The sequence below is a fragment of the Peromyscus leucopus genome, chromosome 8b (genome assembly GCF_004664715.2).
Source record: "Peromyscus leucopus breed LL Stock chromosome 8b, UCI_PerLeu_2.1, whole genome shotgun sequence".
NCBI lineage: Eukaryota > Metazoa > Chordata > Mammalia > Rodentia > Cricetidae > Peromyscus > Peromyscus leucopus.
Window position 1 is genome coordinate 23,826,789 of NC_051086.1, and position 17,620 is coordinate 23,844,408.

Below are 17,620 nucleotides of genomic sequence, written 5' to 3' on the forward strand. Positions count from 1 at the left end.
GAGTAATTGAAGTCTCTTCCAGCTCTCTGGGCAGGGCAGAGATTCTGATCAGGAAGCTAAAAATAACATAAAATTAAAAAGTTAAAAGAGCTGGGCAGGTGGTGGCACACATCTTTAATCCCAGCACTGGGAGGCAGAGGCAGGTCAATCTTTGTGAGTTCGAGGCCAGCCTGATCTACAAAGCAAGTTCCAGGAAAGGCACAAAGCTACACAGAGAAACCCTGTCTCAAAAAACCAAAAAAAAAAAAAAAAAAAAAAAAAAAAAAAAGAAAGAAAGAAAGAAAAAAGTTAAAAGAGCAAAAGGCAAGTTACCATGTAGGGAAACAAAGGAACAAAGGACTAGGCTCAGTCTGTAGAGTGCCTGCCTAGCTTTCGAGTCGTCCCAAGTTCAATTCCTAGCACTACATAAACCAGGTGTGGTGCTGCATGTCTGCAACATCAACACTCCTGAAGTGGAGGCAGGAGGATCAGAAATTTGAACCTCTGCTTGGCTACACAGTATGAGGCCAGCCTGGGATATATGAGACTCTGTCTCAAATTTTGAAAAGATTTAGGGGTGGGATGGAGGGAAGGCAGGAGATGTGACTCAGTAGTCAGGGGTCTCACAATCATGGAAACCAGGGTTTGGATCACCTTACCCATCTAACAAGTGGCGTATGACCCCAGGTTTAAAAATAAAAAAAAAAAAAACCTGATGAGACTGAGAGCTTTGGCATCTTCCAAACAGAGCAGAACAGAGCTGATACACTTGTGACTGGGAAAATGTCAGTGTTTGGGGATTAAAAGAGAAAGCTCTGATACCAGAGAATATTGGACAGAATGTCAGGTGAAATGAAACCAGGAAGTAGGTGTGTTTCTTTCCATCTTAAGCAATGGAGCCTGCTGAAGGGACAGGTTTCTGATACTAATGATTAGATGTAGAATCACCATGGCAATCTCTCTCTCTCTCTCTCTCTCTCTCTCTCTCTGTGTGTGTGTGTGTGTGTGTGTGTGTGTGTGTGTGTATGTGTGTGTATAAGTATCAAGATTGGTTTAATAGAGATGAAAAGACTCATCCTAATCAAAGTGGTAACATTCCATGGGCTAGGGGGACTGGACTGCATGAAAAGGAGAAAGCTGCTGGGCAGCATTCATCCTCTCCATCCTAACTGTGGACACAATGTCTCTATCCTGACTGTAGACACAATGTCTCTATCCTGACTGTAGACACAATGTCTCTATCCTGACTGTGGACACAATGTCTCTATCCTGACTGTGGACACAATGTCTCTATCCTGAGTGTGGACACAATGTCTCTATCCTGACTGTGGACACAATGTGACCAGCTGCCTCACCTGCTGCCATGGCTTTCCTGCCCAGCCAACTGCAACCTCAAATTGTGAGCCCGAATAAAGCCTTCTTTAACTGATTTTCTCAGTTATTTCATACAATTGCAAAGTAACTAATACAATATAACAAAGTGATTAGCACTAAGACAACCATTAAATCTGAGTGTTGTGAAGCCCAGGTAGTGTTCCTGTTTTCATTTGTCCTTCTTTACACTGCTTTTGTTTGCTAAATGTTGTTTTCCAAGCTGCTGTATATTTGGACTGCAGAATAACTTGTAAAATGAGTACTGAAATTGTTATTATTATCATTATGTATATGATATGTGTGAGTTCAAGCCTGCCCATACCACTAGGTATGTGTCGTTCTCATTCTCTTTGGACTCCAGGATCTGACTCAGGTTCACAATCTTTTTTTTTTTTTTTTTTTTTAAGATTTATTTATTTATTATATATACAGTGTTCTGTCTGCATGTATGCCTGTAGGCCAGAAGAGGGCACCAGATCTCATTATGGATGGCTGTGAGGCACCATGTAGTTGCTGGGAATTGAACTCAGGACCTCTCTGTAAGAACAGCCAGTGCTCTTAACCTCTGAGCTATCTCTCCGGCCCCAGGTTCACAATCTTTCACTGTAAGATCTTTTACCTGCTGAGACATATTGCCAGTCCAAGACAAATGCTTTTTAAAATGTACTGTAGCCAGGTAGGATGGCACATACCCCCCCCCCCATTAATCTCAGCACTTGGCCAGCAGAGGCAGGTAGATCTCTAAGTTCAAGGTCAGCTTGTCTACATAGTGAGTTGCAGGCTAGCCAGGGTTACACAGTGAGACCCTATTTCAAAAAACAATGTGCTGAACAGAAAGAAAAAAGAGGAAGAGAATAACCTGGTCATTAGCCTAATGAAGCTCCCTATTCCAATGTTCATTGAAATTCCCAGTTCCAGATGGGGAGAGTTGGCTGCAGGAGTGCCTGTAATCACAACAGGAGTAGGAGAAGCCACAAGCATAAACTTTCTTGGATGAAGCCGTGGGTGAGAGCTGTTCAGGTCGTGTGCACTGTGGGAAGAAGGAGCCAACCACATCACAGACAGATTTGAGACTAAATGAGTGGATTGTAGGAGGCTTCAGAGGTTGTGGGTTCTGAGGAAACGGGGAGATTCTTCCCTCTGTACACACATAGCCAGCACACATACATGCACACACATGCCATTGGCCGTCTGCTGACTCCTGATTTCTCTGAGCATGAGTTCTGTACCTACTTCCACTTTTTGCAATTCTGGAGCCAGCATGTTTCTTCCTCTTGGGAGCATGTCCCTACTCAAGGAGCCGTGAAAGTCAGATATGACTTTAAGTGGAGGACAGTCTCTGCATCAGAGCCCTTAGGTAAGGCTGCTGCCTCTCTGGCTATTGGAATGTACCAATGTAAGAGATTTAAGACCATTTGGGATCAGAGCATGACACATGCCTATTATCCCAGCACTTGGGAGGCAGATGCAGAATGGCTACAAGTTTGAGGCTAACCTAGTCTACACTGAGTTCTAGGCTAGTCGGTGCTAGAGTGAGCTCTTGTTCAAAACAGTCAGTCAGTGGTCATTTGGAATAGAAGAGCACAGTTGTCATATGTCTGTAATCCCAGCACTGGGAAGGTGGAGGCAGAAGGACCAGAAATTCCAAAAGATCTTGGGGGTGCTGGAGAGATGGCTCAGTGGTTGCACTGACTGCTCTTCCAGAGGACCCAGATTCAATTCCCAGCACCCACATGGTAGCTCACAACTCCAGTTCCAACGGATTTGACACCTTCACACTAATGCACACAAAATAAATTTAAAAGAAAAAAAAAAGGTTTTGGGTAACAAGAAACACAGTTTCAAAAAACAAAACAAAACATAGAAATAGTATTTTCCCTCATTAGAAAGTTAACATTTTGGGTTGGAAAGCAGACCTACACAAGCGTGAGGATCTGAGTGCTGATCCTCAGCATCCACACAAATCCTTATATAATAGCATGTCTATAATTCCAGTGCTCTACAATGAGAGGAGACACAATTCTCAGAAGCTTGCATTGCAGGTGTAGCCTGGGGTACCAAGTGGTGAACATGTGAGTCTGTCTCAAACAAACTGGAAGTCAAGGATCAATCCCTGGGATTGTCTTCTGATGTATACACATACATACACACACACACACACACACACACACACACACACACACACACACACACCCCACTAATAAATATAGTTAAATGTTTTAAAAAAGTATACACAAAAATGTTGATTAGAAACAATCCTTGGGGCTGGAGAGTTCACTCAGTGCTTAAGCATACTTGTTCTTGCAGAGAACTGCATTTGGTTCCCAGCACCCACATGGTGGCTCACAAGCATCTGTAACTCCAGTTCCAGTGGACCTAACACCCTCTTCTGGAATCAACCATAGACATTTTGCACACACATAAAATAATACATCTTTGTTTTGTTTTGTTTGTTTATTTGTTTTTCAAGACATGGTTTCTCTGTGTAACTCTGGCTGTCCTGAAACTTGCTCTCTATACCAGGCTGGCCTGGAACTCACAGAGATCTTCTTACCTCTGCCTTTTGAGTGCTGGGATTAGAGGTGTGTGCCACCACTGCCCAGCAATGAAATAATACATTTAACCCTCCTGCCTCCATCTCCAAGTGCTAGGATTACTAGGATTACAGGTGTGCACCATCACACCCAACTAAGTGTGTAGAATTGTACCTCTAACCCCTCCTAGGTGTACAGGGGCCACTCACAAAGAGTCTGCCTGTCAGAGAGGACACAGGCAGTCTTTCAGGAAATGCATTTAATTGCCTGTGATTCAGTCCTTAACAGTCAGAAGGGCTGATCAGATTGTAGTCTCAGAGCCAGCTTCAGCTCTTAGCTACAGGAATGACCAAAGTGCCAGAACAGGGAAGTTATGGGACCACAGGGGTACAACACAAGCAAAAACAGGTTGCAACCCTCATCTCTCCAGATAAAGAAATAGCACATTTATGGAGAAATCCTCAAACAGCCATGAGCTTTATGTAGCAGGAAGAAATGATACTGGGAGGTAGCTCACTAGCAACACACTTGCCCAGTTCAAGGACCTGGGTTTTATCCCCAGCATTGTATTGTAAGACAAAGACAAAAATAAACAAACAAAGCCCCCAAAGTAAGTATTTAGTTTAGGGTGATAATTTTTGTACTCAGGAAGCAGAGGCAAGAGGATGGGGGTTCCAAGTTATCCTTGGCTACGCAATAAGAAGGCCAGCTTGAGCTACATGAGACCTTGTTTTTGTTTTTAACGTGTTTTAGAGGCTGGAGAGATGGCCCAGTGGCCAAGATAGTGCACTGCTCTTGTAGAGGACCATTCCCAGCACCCACATGTAACTCACAGCTGCCTGTAGTTCCAGCTCTAGGTTTGATGCCTCTGACCTCCACTGGCACTTGCACGCATGCACTTATATAAGGGACCTACTAACAGATTTGCTCAGGAGATATTAAATTACACAAGTAAATTTTAGCTAAAAGAGCTCTACTTCCAAATTACCCCAAAGATAAGTAGTATGCTAACCAGGCCTGTTAGAGATAACAGAATTTAGGATGCTAGGATAGAATGCTAGAAAGTAAAGGTTTACTTACAGGATTGACCAGCCCTTACACTCTGGTGATTTGAATAAGGATGGCTCCAAAGCCGATGGTGGTGGTGGTGGTGGTGGTGGTGGTCGTGGTGGTGGTGGCACACTACCTTTAATCCCAGCACTCGGGAGGCAGAGCCAGGTGGATCTCTGTGGGTTCGAGGCCAGCCTGGGCTACAGAGCAAGATCCAGGACAGGCTCCAAAGCTACACAGAGAAACCCTGTCTCGAAGAAAAAAAAAAAGAATGTCTCCACAGGCTCACATCTCCTATATTTGACTGCTTTAGTCACCAGAGGGTGACACTATTTGAAAACATTGGAAGGATTAGGAGGTGTGGCCTTGTTGGAGAAAGTGTGTCCCTTGGGGTTGGCTTTGAGGTTTCATCCCAAGCCCAGAGTATCTGTCTGTCTGTCTGTCTCTGCTTGTGGATCAGGATGTGGCTCTCAGCTACTGCTTCAATGCCATATGTGCTGCCATGCTCCCTGCCATGATAATGGACTAAGCCTCGGAAACTGTAGGCCAGCCCCTAGTTAAATGCTTTCCTGTGTAAGAGTCGCCTTGGTCACGGTGTCTCTCGGCAGCAATAGGACACGGACGAGGCCAGACTCCATTCCAGAGCAGAGGAGACAGCACTGACTTACAACCAGCCATGAGCCCTTTCCCACAACAAAGACATACCTCTAACGGGAGCTCAAGGGGGCCACAAGCATCACTGAGTCCTAGGCTGCCATTAATTCCCCTGTGCTGGTATCAAGAAAAGCGTATTTCTGCCAGGTGGGCAAGATGAACTTGAGTAGCAACTATTTGAAGAGAGCAACACTGGTGTACTTGAAATAGTGGTGGCACTATGCAGCACCTTTACTGTGTCAATCTCCCATTTGCCTAAGTGGCCAGACTTGCAATCTCTTGTCTGTTTAAAACATAGGAAGTATAATCTGGGGCTGGAACCTGAAAGAGATCTAAGGATGGTTATGTTTGCGGAATGCAGAAGTCTAAATCGTATATACATTAATAAAATCTTATACTTAACAATGACTTTTATTGGTCATTAGCCACAGTTGGCCAAGGACTTCAGTAAAAAGATTCACTTTTTCACTAAGTGTGTGGAGATTTCTCACTGGGAAAGCAGATTATTTCTTTTTTTTTTTTTTTTTCCGAGACAGGGTTTCTCTGTGTAGCTTTGTGCCTGTCCTGAAATTCACTTGGTAGCCCAGGCTGGCCTTGAACTCACAGAGATCGGACTGCCTCTGCCTCCCGAGTGCTGGGATTAAAGGCGTGCACCACTACTACCACCACTGCCCGGCGGCAGATTATTTCTATAACAATGTAAGAGTAATGAAGTTTGAGACCACACTGGGTTATATAATAAAATCTGTCTTTTTAAAAAGAAAAAAAAAAGGCGAGGTGGTAGTGGTGCACACCTTTAATCCCAGCACTCAGGAGGCAGAGGCAGGCGGATCTCTGTAATTTCGAGGCCAGCCTGGTCTACAGAGTGAGTTCCAGGATAGGCTCCAAAGCTACACAGAGAAACCCTGTCTCGAAAAACAAAAACCAAACAAACAAACATGGGAGCTGGATGTGGTGGTACACACCTTTAATCCCAGCACCTAGAAGGCAGAAGCAGACTCATTTCTATGAGTTTGAAGCCAGTCTGGTCTATATATCAAGTTCCAGACCCTGTCTCAAAAACAGCTAACAATCCCAGCACTCAGGAGGCAGAGCCAGGCAGATCTCTGTGAGTTCAAGGCCAGCCTGGTCTACAGAGCAAGATCCAGGACAGGCTCCAAAACTACACAGAGAAACCCTGTCAGCAAAATCCAGAGCCTCAAGCATGCTAATAATGTCCTCTACCCCCGAGCTGTAACCCCAACCCTGAGACAGGAAACCACAACCCAGAATTTTCCAGAACCCCTGACCTTATGTGGGAAATAGAGTGATGGCTCAGCTGTTCAGAGGTCCTACAGCTCTGGAGTTTGGTTCCCAGTACCAGCGACATGTAACTTAGAACTCAAATCCAGCTCCAGAGGTTCTGGTGACCTCTTCTGGCCTCTACAGGCACAGCGTTCATGTGCACAATGCCTCCCTCATACATACATCAAAACAAAACACAACAAAAAAAACTTAAAAAAAAAATCTTTTCAAAAAGATTAATGGGCTAGGTGAGGCTGGCAGATCTCTGTGAGTTCAAGGCCAGACTGGTCTATAAAGCAAGTTCTGGGTCAAAAAAGGAAGAGAGTAATGAATTCTTTAGTTACAACCTGTCCATATTTACTTGTATTTCTATATTACACTGACGTTTATTTTCCTCTATTTAAAAAGTCTTGAGGTAGGTACTCTGACGCCCACAGATTCACTCTCAGAGATTTCTTCTTCCTACTCCCATCATTTTTGTCCATATTTCAATCCTAAGCATTACCTCATGATCCAAGATGGCTGTTGCAACCCAGAATATCTTGTTTTTGTCCTAAGAAGAAGGAAGGAGGAAATGGCTGGGGCAAAAGGGCAGGCTAAGACAGTTCCTTTTAAATAGTTTTCCTGGAAGCCCCACCCAAAGCACTTCCTCCTATTATTTCATCATCCTCCATTAGCTGCAAGGGAGGCTGGGAAATGTAGTCTTAAAAATATAATTTTTATTTTGTTTTTCCTGTATGCATGTGTGTATATCACATGTGTGCCTGGTGCCCATGGAACCAGAAAAGGAAGTTAGATCCTCTGGAACTGGAGTTAAGGGTAGATGTGCTCTTCTCCTCTTCCTCTTCTCCACGCACGTGTCTCTCCCACAGGCCTGCACTCTCTATCCCTTTATCTCTAATAAACTCTTATAAGCGGATTCTGTCGTGTTTCGTGACACTTCCTTGCAGGGTAAGAACACAACGCAGCTAAATAACTAACATTTTGGTGCCAAAACCGAGCGGGCGCTCCCGGGTGCTCTGCGCCTGGAAACCCGTGAACCGGGGAATCTGCTCCGTACGCAACAGACCGCTCTCCATTCGCCTGAATCGCATCCAAATTGCATCCAACACCGCTTTCTTCGATTGGTGAGTCCCCCCATTTTTCGGCCAGCGTAAACGGTTTCCTGAATCTGTGAGAACGACCGTTGATTGTCCGGCGCCTCACACGTGTTCTTGAGACCGGGGGAACCCCCGACCACGGTCTTCATTGGCTACGGTCGGCCCCTATCGCAGGCCTAACTCTTCTAGCCGTCTCCCACGTCTGCAGCCTGAGATATTTCTTGAGTTAGGGCCACCACCGTTGGTGCGTTCTGGGAGCCACGTGAGGCCGGCACGTCCATCTCCTTGACGAAGGGGTAAACAAACGCTGTCTGGATTCCCGGGGAATCCTTTCCTCACCGTGGAGGGGGCCCCTGCTTCTGTGGCTGACGAGTCAAGGAGCAGCCTGTGCCCGGTATCCGCCCCTGGCCTTGGGGACGCCTGGGGCCGTGGCTCCGGATCACGTTTATTTTTTATTTTTCTGCCTCCGCTGCAGACATGGGAAACAAGGCTTCCAACTCTGTTACTCCTTCCTCTCCGTTGGGCTGTCTTGTTGAAGCTTTAAAACCTCTCAGTTTAATGCCTCACATAAAGATTTCTAAGCTAACTCGTTTATGTTAAAAAAAAAAAAAAGGAGATGGCCAAAGTATGCTTTAAAAAAAATAACAAAGGGCCACTAAGCGGCTCCTTGGATCCCGATATTTCACGGGAGCTATCCAATCACTGTCGGCATTCAGGCAAATGGAAAGAGTTGCTTTCTTCTCTCTCTCAACGCTAAGCTGTCTCTTCTCGTTTCCTTCTCTCCTGCTCATATGCTCCTAGCTATACGTAAACCAGAGGATTCTCTGACTCCGGAATTTCTGACTCTAGATCTTGCTAAGGAACCAATAATTAAAATTCATGTTCCATCCACTCTCTCAGATAAAAAGTAAGCTGGGTTCTTATATGTCTAATTCTGCTTCCTTCATTAAACAGTTTCAATATATAACTCAATCTTATAGTCTCACTTTTCATGACCTTCTGAGGAGCTCAGGCGGGTATGGGAAGCAGGCTAGGATTCACGCAGACGAAATTCATCAAACTAACCTTTCACACCCCCCAGGAGCCGAAGCGGTTCCTGACCGGGAACCACACTGGGGCTACAACACCCAGAGTGGCTGTCTAGCCAGAGATAGGTTTATTACCTGTCTCCTGACAGGCCTCCGTAAGGCTGCCCTAAAACCAGTAAATAATTCAGGATAAGGACGAATCTGTCTCTTGTTCCCCAGACCTACCTGACTAAAACTTAAGCATCTGGAGAGCGAGGCTCCTGACCCCACAGGCAAAAGAGTCACTTGTGGCATTTAAGGTGTGCCAGGGAAGAGATAAAAGCCCGAAAACAAAATTGCCAAGTGCTGGCACTCGCTGACTTCCAAAAGCTGTTGGGTCCCTGTTTTAAATGAGGAAAAGGCCACGGGCTACCGAATGCTCTGCTAGGCCATCAACAGCTTTGTTAAAAGTGCCGCCTAGAAAGACAGAGTCAGCTGACTGCCCCCAGGCACCAAGATGCATGGGTACATCAAGCTAAGACCTCCAACAGACCTAGGCTTGGCTACAGACATGACAGGGAACCCAGAACGCAGCAGGGAAGCGATCCGTTTCTTTCCTTCTGGACACCAGAGCCATTGACTCAGTCCTGGGAGTTTTGGGATGCCACCTCTCCTTTATTGTCGGGTACAGGGGACAGCCTTATCTACCTCAGCAGACACGCCAGCAGCTCTCTTACTTCTTCTCCTAGCCACTAACTCTACAGACTCCAAATATGCTTTTCATATCCTCCTGTCCCATGCTGCTATTTGGAGGGAGCGTGGACTTCTCACAGCAAAAGGAGGATCCGTGTCTAACTCAGGCCATATAATGGCCATGCTGGAGGCTTCCCACCTCCTCAGGGCTACAGCTCGATCTTACCCATATGCCATCTCCTCAGACCAGTTCTAACACCAGGTCTTTTTTCCAAGCCTCCAACTGTTCCAGATAGACTGTTAACTCCTCTTTTATGTCACCTAAGGTCTATTCTATGAAGCTATGTGGACTGTTCACTGCCTCAGCCGTGTGACAATCCTTGCCCATCTCCAATACACATTGGGGATCAGGTTCTTCTCTTTCCTCCAGGCCAGCGCCCTTTACCTCTTTCCCCTAAGTGGCAGGGATCCTTCAAGGTAATTCTTGTAACCCCCACAGCTGCTAAACTCGAGGGCTTTCCTCACTGGGTCCACCTGTTTCACCTAAAACCTTTTATCTCACCTCCATCCAGAAAAATCTCTCTTCATATACAGTGAAACAAACAGGGCCTCTCATTCTCAAGCTCCAGAGGACATCAGGATCCACTGCCTTGTCACCAATTCCAGAGGAATAAGGTATCACCCCTCCCTTTCCCAACCAGGGCCACACAGAGCCGGAGGCAAAAAGGACCATCAAAAATATCCAGGCGGTAAGGAAAAATGTAATACAACAGTCTATCATTGTACAATACTCAGCAACTGATCACCAGTGTTTCCTAAGTGTTAACCTAATAAGGGAAACAGGTGCCTTAAATAAACTACCTCCAGCAAGGCTTGCCTAAGGAAAACAGGTGCCTTAAATGAACTACTTCTAATGAGGCTTGTCTCAGATAGAAATTAAGCAGGGTACTAAGACCAGATCTACCTCAGGTAAATGTCACATGCCTCTATCTGTACAGGCCAAATCTACCTCAGACAAATGCCAACTTCAAAATAAAATAATAACGATTCTTTCTCTCTAAGCTCTCTCTATGTCAACAGTATCTTGTTAAATGGGAGGTCCCCAGCAGCAACACGGATGGACAGCCGCAGAACCAGGAGATGGCAGAACGTCATTCCAGGACCTCCACCATCATCCCCGGACTTCACAAGATACCCCTCACACCCCCAAGAGCCAAACAACGCCCACTATTCAGCTGGAAGCAGTCTTTGAGAGAAACGTCGCCCCCGTACCCAGTCAACCACAATTTTTTCTTTTTTTTTAAAAAATAAAAGAGTCGGGAATGAAGGGTTCACAACACGCCTCCCCCCCCCCCAACGGTCGCATTTACCAGGCGGACACTTCCGCCTACCCAATTCCGGTCAGGTCGGACACCTCCGCCTAGCAAGTTCCGGCCAAGGCATCTCGCGTGACCAGAATCCGTGACGTTACATGGCTACGTAAGCGTCCAACGTGACCATGTGATCTACGCACATGCGTGGAGTAGTGACGTGACCTGGCCACGCCCCCAGCCGGTTTTTAAAGCGGAGCGCCATATTCCTGGCCCTCTTCTCCTCTTCCTCTTCTCCACGCACGTGTCTCTCCCACAGGCCTGCACTCTCTATCCCTTTATCTCTAATAAACTCTTATAAGCGGAAAAAAAAAAATATATAATTTTTATTTTGTTTTTCCTGTATGCATGTGTGTATATCACATGTGTGCCTGGTGCCCATGGAACCAGAAAAGGAAGTTAGATCCTCTGGAACTGGAGTTAAGGGTAGATGTGAACTACCAAGTGGATGCTAGGAACCAAACCCAGTTCCTCTATAAGAACAATAAGTGCTCTTATCTGATTATCTGATGATCCATCTGTTTTGCCTAGGAAATGTAATCTTGAAATCAAAAACATTGCCCACATTTTTTTTTTTTTTTTTTTTTTTTTTTGAGACAGGGTTCTCTATATAACAGCCCTGGCTATCCAGAATCCACTTGCCTCTGCCTCCCAAGTGCTGGGATCAAAGGCAGGCACCACCATGCTGGGCTCACATTTGCTGTTTTAAAAATATAAGCTGCTCTCCTGAATGCTTAAGGGAAGTTCCTTGTCTGTGTATCCTGCATAATGGGCATTAACAGTTTAGATGCAAGATTGTAAAACATCGGTAGCGAACTTCTGCCCTCCAGGGTTCTCCCATTGTGCTGTAAGCCTGTATTTAAGACCTCTCCCCTCCTTCAATAAACAGCATTCAGCATTATATATATATAATGATGCTAGCTAGGTGGTGGCACAAGCCTTTAATCCCCGCACTCAGGAGGCAGAGCCAGGTGGATCTCTGTGAGTTCGAGGGCAGCCTGGTCTACAAAGCGAGTTCCAGGAAAGGTGCAAAGCTACACAGAGAAACCCTGTCTCAAAAAACCAAAAGATAAAAAAATAAAAAAAAATGATATATATAAGCTGCACCGTTACTGGGTGAGAAGGTCACTGGGTGAAAAGGTCATGAGACATGACAAAACCCAGTATCAGATCAGAGCTTTATTGCAGGGGGGGAGATGGAAGAGAGTAACCAGGCCTGAGAGGAGACATGAGTAGGGAGAGAGAGAGAGAGAGAGAGAGAGAGAGAGAGAGAGAGAGAGAGAGAGAGGGAGAGAGAGAGAGAGGGAGAGAGAGAGAGAGGAGGAGGAGGAGGAGGAGGAGGAGGAGGAGGAGGAGGAGAGAACAGAGGGGAGAGGAGTCTGTGTCCGGCTTTTTAAGGAATCCCGTGCACATGCACAGGTGGGCTTATGGAGCTACACCACGCATGCGCTGATTGAGACTACAATGCACATTTGAATGATCACGCAGCGTGCTGATGTAAGACCCCTTACTCAGCATCTGAACTCACATGTGTGGTCATATAGCTGTAGTGGTAGAATCCTAACATTCCAGACTTTTTGCTTATTATAAAAAAGTGGGTGAACAGGAATAGGGGCGTTGTTTCTCCTGGAAAACTGCTTCCAGCTGACTTGGTAGGTGTCAGTTGACTCTTGGGGAGTAGGGGAGGGGACATCTGAGGTAGTCAGGCGTCCTGGGATGGTGGGCTGTCACTATCATCTGCTGCCTCGGAGCTGTTCATCTTTCTTGGCTTGGGACTCTGGCTGCTTGTGTCTGACAGGATCCTGGTGAGATGGAGAAAAACGTAGAAGAAAGTTATTATTATTATCTTTTTTTCTTTTGGGAGTTCCCAAGGTGATAGAGGGGGTCCCAAGACCAGGAAAGTTTGGGTTTGGCACTTATCTGAAGTAGATCCAACCTGTCCAGATGGATTTAAGCTGGTTTCTGGAGCTTAGAAAAAAATTTAAACATATTAAGCAGCCATGAGAAAAATTAAAGTCTTTTTTTTTTGTTTTTTTGTTTTTGTTTTTCGAGACAGGGTTTCTCTGTGTAGCTTTGCGCCTTTCCTGGAACTCACTTGGTAGCCCAGGCTGGCCTCAAACTCACAGAGATCCGCCTGCGTCTGCCTCCCGAGTGCTGGGATTAAAGGCGTGGGCCACCACCGCCCGGCGAGAAAAATTAAAGTCTTAGGCTGGTGACCATGATATTGTAGTGCTAAGTGTTATTACTCTGTTTACATTGGTTAATATTAGTGAGTGAAAGAGTGAGAGAGAGAGAGAGAGAGAGAGAGAGAGAGAGAGAGAGAGGGAGGTTGGAACATGTTTTTAATTTTTACCTGAGATAAGCCTTATCGGAGACAGATTGTTTTAAGGCACCTGTTCCTTTATTAGTTTAGCATCCAGGAGACACAGGTGATCAATTGTTGAGGGCATCTAACAGTAATGGATTGTTATATTAAGGTCTGTTTTGGCAGAGCCCAGACCCTTTTTGGTCTGGGGGGTGTAAATACCTTTGGATTGTTACTGTTTCTTACTACCTGGGTACACTTGATGGTCCTTGGACTCCAGCTCTATGGCGATCCTGCAGCAATTTGCTGAGTAGTTAATTAGAAGAGGGAACCAGGAAGAGAAAAGCTTGTGGGGTGAGACCTCATTCTTCTGGAATTGGTGACAAGGCCTACCTAAATAAAAACTTAGGCCGGGTGGTGGTGACACACACCTTTAATCCCAGCACTCAGGAGGCAGAGGCAGGCCGATCTCTGTGAGTTTGAGGCTAGCCTGGTCTCCAAAGCGAGTTCCAGGAAAGGCACAAAGCTACACAGAGAAACCCTGTCTCGAAAAACCAAAAACAACAACAACAAAACAAAAAAACTTAGGTACTAGTATCAAAGAATCATGGTAGAATGGACATTTGTGGGAGCTGGACATTATATTTGAAGTTTTGAGACATTCTTGAGGAACAACCGCCATTTCCTGCATAATGTCAGAAATTCTGTCTCTCTTGGGGGCAGGGTGTGTGTGTGTGTGTGTGTGTGTGTGTGTGTGTGTGTGTGTGTGTGTGTTGTAGTGGTGCAGGCTTTTAATGTCAGCACTTGGGAGGTATAGGCATGCAGATCTCTGAGATAAAGGCCAGTCTGGTCTACATGGCAAGTTCCAGAACAGCCAGGGCTACACAGAGAAACCCTGGGGGCAGGGAGAAAGAAACTGAAATAGGATATCAGGGTGCATTTCTTGAACAAACAAACCAATAAACTGTTTTGAGGTGAAAATAAAGGCTTGCTCCTGCTGGCTGAATGTTCTGGTAATAAAGCATATGTCTTCCCATGTTTTTTAGAGATCTAGTATTTGTGTGATATAATCACATTCCTTCTTGGATCTATGACCAAAAATAGGTGTCTTCACAAGGAAAGGTCAGGGTCAAAGCTGCTCATTGAGTCTGAATTACAAGAACAAATATGGCTTCATTCCTTAAAACATCAACATGAACCAGGTGTGGTGGTGCATACCTTTATTTCCAGCATTTGGGGAGATCTCTATGAGTTCAAGGCCAGCGAGTTTAATATTGAGCTCCAGGCCAGCTATGGCTGCATAGTTAAACCCTGACTCAACAAACAAAAACAACTTCCAACATGATTCTGGTGAATGCCTGGCAGTCCGGCACCGAGGAGCTCGAGGCAAGGGTTCGAGGTCAGCCTGGGCTACACAGTGAGGAGGCGGCCAGCTGAGACTATATAGTAAGCCCCATCTCAAAAAGAATAACAATGAAAACCAAAATAAACAAACTCCAAACTTGATTCTTCAAAGATGAGGTGGTATATGATTATCTTACACAGAACCTCAGACATTGGCTTTAACTTAAAAACATTTTGTTGTTTGTTTTGAGACAGGGTCTAAGTAGCCTTGGTTGGCTTGGAACTAGGGGTCTATCTGCTTCTGTTCCTGAATGCTGGGATTAAAGGAGTGTGCTACCATGCCCTGCTTGTCTATGACTTCTGATTCAGCAAATTGGGCTGGTCATGTTCTTTCCTCTGTGAGAAGACCGAGAGCTGTATGTCTTACAGTCCACTACAACAGGAGTGAAGTGTAGGACTCTTGGGATTTTGTTTGGCAACATTGAACTTGAGCAGCTACTGCATTCAAGGAAGCAGAGCACCTGTCCTGGCTAGTTTGATGTCAAATTGACACAAGCTGGAGTCCTCAGAGAGGAGGGAACCTCAGTTGAGAAAATGCCTCCATAAACTCAGGCTTTAGGCAAGCCTGCGGGGTATTTTCTTAATTTGTAACTGATGTGGGAGGGCTCAGTCCAGTGTAGGAAGTGCAGGTGTAGGTAGGGCTGGTGGTCCTTAGTTCTATAAGAAAGCAGGCTGAGCAAGCCATGGGGAGCAAGTCAGTAAGCAGCACCCCTCCATGGCTTTTGAATCAGCTCCTGCCTCCAGGTTCCTGCTCTTCAGTGATAAACAGTGATGTGGAAGCATAAGCCAAATAAACCCATTCTTCCCCAAGATGCTTTTGGTCTTGGTGATTTGTTATAGCACAGTAACCCTCATTAAGATGGCACCTTTCTTATCCAAATGTTTGCAAACTGGGTGTGGGGTCACACACCTGTAACTCAGGAGACTGAGGCGGGACAATTGCTACACATTCCAGATCAGCCTGAATGACACAGTGTGTTTCAGAAAACCAAAACCCAACCTAATTAACACCGCCCCCCCCCAAGTTCTTGCTGATTTCTAGGTTATTAAAAAGACACCCTCAGCCGGGCGGTGGTGGCGCACGCCTTTAATCCCAGCACTCGGGAGGCAGAGGCAGGCGGATCTCTGTGAGTTCGAGGCCAGCCTGGTCTACCAAGTGAGTTCCAGGAAAGGCGCAAAGCTACACAGAGAAACCCTGTCTCGAAAAAACCAAAAAAAAAAAAAAAAAAAAAAAAAAAAAAGACACCCTCTACCTTTGCCTTCCCTGGCTCATTGTGGTGACTGGGGAGACCCACGCTTTAGGAGCTCCAGTTAGAGGCCAGCCTTGGCAAGACCCTTTATCAAAAGAGGGGGGTGGGGTGGGTGGGTCTATTGAGCTGGCACAGTGGGAAAAGGATTTGCTGTGCAAGCTTGCTGGTTTCTTTGAGTCCCAGAATGCATGTGAAGTTGACATGATAAAAGGTTTCTGATCTCTGCCAAGAGGTGGTAGCACCCATCTTTAATCCTAGTTCTTGGGAGGCAGAGTTAGGTGGATCTCTGTGAGTTTGAGTCCAGCCTGGTCTACAGAGCGAGTTCCAGGACAGCCAGGGCTGTTTCACAGAGAAATTCCTTTTCGAAAAACAAAACAAAACAAAAAAAAGGCTTCTGATCTCTCCATGTGTGACCTGGCATGTATGCCTATCCATACATCATGCAAAAATGTAGATAAAAAACTAAAAAGGGGGAGGGCTGGGGATGCATCTCAGTTGGTAGAGTGCTTGCCTCACTTGCACAAGGCCCTGGCTTCTATTCCAGAACCACATAATTTGGTCAAACCTGGGGAAGCACTGCAGGAAGGCACACTTGCAATCCCAGCACTCTGGAGAAAGGCATGCACTGCAGGGCTACTCTGCAGCATCCTAAGAGTCCTTTGCTTCCTGACATGCATGATATCCAAATTGTTGTGAGGAAAAGCTTTGAAGAATAGTAACTTGGAGCTGAGCGGTGGTGGTGCATGCCTTTAATTCCAGCACTTGGCTGTGAGTTCAAGGCCAGCCTGGTCTACAGATAGAGATCCAGGATGGCAACAAAACTACACAGAGAAACCCTGTCTCGAAAAAAAACCAAATATATATATTAGCGTGTAAAATAATCACCTCACTAGCACTGTTATCTCAGCACTTGAGAAAAATGGGATTGTCAGTAGTTCAAGCCCAGCCTAGGCAAATAGTGATTTCTAGGTCAGTCTGGAGGGAGGTCCTGTCTCAAAGCCCAAATCAAAACAAAAATAGGACCCCCCCAAATGTATTTCATTTATTATTATCCCATGTATGGTATATGTGTGCCACAGTGTGTGTGGAGGTCAGAGGGAAACTTTGTGGGGTTGGTTGTCTCCTTCCACCCCTATATGGGTTCAGGGTCTGAACTCAGATCACCAGCTAGCTGAACCTTTAGGCTGGGTTCAGCTAAGTCAGGGACTCACTCCCTAGGCTGGCTTGGAAATCACTCTGTAGCCTAGGGCTGGCCTAAAATTTATCGTGACCCTCGAACCTCAGGCTCCTGAGTGCTGGCATTTCAGCTCCCCCATTCCCTTTTCCCCTTGAGTGAGGACATCCACTTCTAGCGCGCGCGCACACACACACACACACACACACACACTCACTCAAATGACTCAGTTCCCTAAGATTATTTCTTGGGAACAGGACTGCTGGGGAGGATCTAACTGAGATAGGCAGAATGAATGACTTACAATTTTCATTATATCTTCTCCAGTCTGCTAGGAATTTATCTGTGCCTCACTCCCAATGCAGAGAAACTCCCGACTTTTGAATGTCCTCTAATCCCATGCTGGGACTTTTTGTCTACCTCCCCCATATTTGACTTAATG